Source organism: Octodon degus, unplaced genomic scaffold, assembly GCF_000260255.1.
Source record: "Octodon degus isolate 3935 unplaced genomic scaffold, OctDeg1.0 scaffold00469, whole genome shotgun sequence".
NCBI lineage: Eukaryota > Metazoa > Chordata > Mammalia > Rodentia > Octodontidae > Octodon > Octodon degus.
In genome coordinates, this window is record NW_004525045.1 from 177,829 (window position 1) to 181,903 (window position 4,075).

Consider the following 4,075-nt stretch of genomic DNA (forward strand, 5'->3'; position numbering starts at 1 on the left):
ACCAGACACACACGTGTAAATATCGTATAATCTCCCTAGTATAAGAACTCCAAAGAAGAAATACAAATAGAAAGATATAACACAAGTAAAAGGAAAGCAGGATCTCAAGGACTAACTAATCAAGAGAGGGAAAGGTGAAGAGCTAGGAATCATGACAATGTCAAGCCATAGAGTTACATGTAAAAGATGAGCAAGACAATGATCCTGAGAATCTTCAGAAGATTTTTGAATCTAGCAGTTAATTGGAATGATTCTCACCCTGACTAACTATATATACTGATACCTGTGAACTAAGCTACTGCACTGCAGATGGTAATTTGTAATAGTTGTTTCATGTTGGGAGTGCCTGTCATTCTGGTACTCTGAATATGGGCAGCTTGTCATGACATGCCATTTACTGCTATGACGTCTCTCGGGTACGTGGGTATTCAAGAAGAAAGGGATGGTGAATGAAAGGCAGAGACAGGAAAAGGAATATTGTGGGAGGGTCCTGCTTCAAGGTTTGTATATGGTGAGATTTTTGGACTTATGTGCAAGCATGAGAAGTATAGATTTCTTTATCCTATTTTAAAAATATAATCTAATTTTTAAATGTTTTTTATAATATTATGTAGGGTCTTAGAGTTCAACATATCAATACTTGATGAAAAATACCTGCTCCTTATTATGCCTAAGATGTTTGAAATGCAGTGAGAGAGTGAGGTTAAGCTTAATACCCTAAATTATTTGATAATAACAATAAGCTTGTCTTCTTCATGGTTAACAACCTAGGTTTGCAGACCAAAATTGGAGAAAAAGGAGGACTACAAGGAAAGCCAACATTTTGGCCCTAACCTTCTGAGGTCATCTAAGACTCAGGACATATGAGAACTTGTACTGGAAAGTCATGTACCTCAGTAGTGTCCCAAATTTTCTGATCAAGAAGATTATGGGGCCAAAGATGAAAGCGATCGATGATGTAGAGTGTGCCTAAGGAGAGTCACATGAGGAGAAAACTCTCTCTCAGGCTTTCCCGGATAGCACATTGGCCAAGCAATGGCCGTGACTCATCCACATGGTTGCACTGACAAAGGTTCTACAATCTGAGGTACAGGATCTCAGGATAAATCCTCAGGTGATTTCACTGACCTTCTCAGACCAAAAAGTTACAACTCTTATTGCACAGGTCCTGCTTTACCTTGGTCTTAACCATCCAGTAGAAAAGTATGAAGACGAAATATAGGAAGTAAAGCCATGCTGTTATGTTGAGCTGTGGGGGACTCAGGTTAATAATTTCTGACATTGCCACTTTAACAGACGACCCAATGCTATTATGGTCTACTGTATTCTTTTAGAATATTTTGCTGAGTTTGCACACCTATAATATTCTGTAACGGAACTTAGAAAAAATAGGGTATACAGATGAATGTCCATTTTGTATCTGTGTATTCAAAGTGGTTAGGATAGATATATAGTTGCATTCTCTTAATGAATAGAATGATTTGTTCTAATGGTGTTTGTAAATAGGATCTCAAGTCCGCATCTTGTACAGCAATTAACCACTAAGAAGAATATATGCAGTGTGTTATTTGTTGAAACTGTGCTTCCGATTTGATTTGAAAGTGTCTCATTACTGTTTATCAATAAAATTTTGGAAAAAAAAGTGGAGGTAATTGCTGCTGCTACATATTCCAATTTTAAAAAGCCTAAAAGCTTTACTAGCAACTTTGTTATTGATGAAAACATCTTAAAAGAAGAAGTAATAAAAATTTTTGATGTCTATGCAATTAAACCAGGCCATGCTCTGTTGCCAGATTTTTTCTTAGATGAACATCCAGATGCAGTTATGAAGAAAACGGGATCACAGTGTGCTGCTCCAGAATTAAAAGAAGAGAAATCACAGGCACAGGCGAAGTCACGTTCTGGACCTGTGGAAGAAATATTTAGAATTGTTAAGGATGCTCTCAGTGATGATGTTGTAAAAGCCACGCAAGCCATCTATCAGTTTGAACTGTCAGGTAAAGATGGTGGCACGTGGTTTCTTGATCTCAAAAGCAAGGACGGGAATGTGGACACGGAGAGCCCTCTGACAAGGCAGATGTCGTGATAAGTATGTCTACTGACGATTTTGTCAAAATGTTTTCAGGAAAACTATAACCAACAAATGGCATTCATGTCAGGAAAATTGAAGATTAAAGGAAACATGGCTCTATCAATCAAACTGGAGTAGTTAATGAGTCAGATGCACTTCAGACTGTGAAGGAAAAGAAAGAAAAATGTGGATGCAGTGCTATAAAAAGTAAAAAAGTTCAACAATCAAATAATGTTTGCTGTCTTCCCCATTGTATTACAAGGATATGCATGTTTGTAAAAAAAAAAAGGACTTTCTGTGTCTGTAAAAGTAGAGAGTATAACTGAAATAGCTAGCCAAACATAGACTTCATTCTAACACACTTTTTTTTTATAGTTTTAGAGTTCTCCCTTTTTGGTCTAATATGTGACCCTGTCCTTTTCAGGAAAACTGTATGTTTTATGCAACTAATCAGGGTCAAGCAGTGGAATTAGCTTTTTACAATACTACTTTTCCTGTAAAATAAGGCCAGTTTGTTTAAATTTTTTTTAGTTTTGGATTGTATACTAATGAAAACTATAATAATATGTTGAGTTTTATATACTTATTTCAAAGAAAACCTGTGTGTATTTCACAGAAATTGTCTAATAAACTGCTTAGTAAAAAAAAAGATTGGTCAAGTAAATGAAATGTTAGTAAAGAGGGAACAGACATAAATCAAACCACTGAACAAATGGACTTAGTGGACACATAACAGATTGTTTCTTCCAGAAAATCTGAATACACATTCTTTTGAGCCACACATGGGACATTCACTAAAATAGACCACATGCTAGTCTTTGAATGATGAATAAGTAAATGCAACAAAAAAGAAATTATACTGTGCATATTGCCTGAACACAGTGCAATCAAAGTGGAAATTAATGACAAAAGAAATGCAAAAAACCCCAAAAATATATGGAAAATAATTAACCCTAATGCTACACTGCCAGCATTCATAAAAAGAAAAGCAAACCTAGCCCAAAGCCCAAAAAAGGAAGAAATAATGATTAGGGCAAAAATTAACACAATTGACACAAAAAATCAATACAAAGAATTAATGTTCAAAGCACTGGTTCTCTGCAAGATTAAATAAAATTGATAAACCCCTAGCCAACCTCATCAAAAAGAAGAAAGGAAAAACTCAAACCCAAGTAATAAGGAATGAAAGGGATCAAATTATGACAGATAATCAAAAGCTATTTTGAAAATCTTTACTCTCACAGAATTGAAAATACAGCAGAAATGGACAGATTCCTACATAGGTACAAAGTACAAAAGCAAAACAAAGAATTTATAAAAATTCTGAACAAGGGGCCAGGGAGATGGCTCAGTGGAATAAATGCTTCCCTGGCAAGCTCAAGGGCCTGAGTTCAATCCCCAGTACCCCCCACCCACAAAGAAAAAAAAATTCCGAATAAATCTATATCAGTCAATAAATTTTAAAGTGTAATTTTTTAAAAAAAACTTACCAACAAAGAAAGCCCATGTCCTGATGGATTTACAAATGATCTCTATAAAAAATTTAGAAAATTAATCCAAACATTCTGAAACTCTTCAATAAATTTGAAAAGGATACAATACTCCCAATACCATTACAGAAGGCAAGAATTGTACTGATACCAAAACTGGAGAAAGATTCAACCAAAAAAGACAATTACAGGCTGATGTCTCTCATGAATATAGATATAAAAATCCTCAATAAATTACTAGTAGCAAGTAGTCTATAGCAAATCATGAAACAGATTATGCACCACAACCAGGTAGAATTCATTTCAGGGATGCAAGGATGACTAAACATATGAAAAACTGTAAATGTAATACACTGTATCAAAGCTGAAACCAAAAACTGCATGGCCATCTCAATAGATACAGAAAAGGTTTTTGAGAAAGTCCAACACTCATGCATGGTCAAAGCCAGACAGAAAATTGGAATAGATGGCCTCTACCTCAAAGTGATAAAAGGCCACCTATGACAAACAAACA

General features: G+C 35.2%; 1 pseudogene; it reads left to right on the forward strand.

Moving 5' to 3' along the window:
- Positions 1 to 2,345, forward strand: part of LOC101592173 — a 9,938-nt pseudogene extending 7,593 nt beyond the window's left edge.
- Positions 2,346 to 4,075: the final 1,730 nt, after the last annotated feature.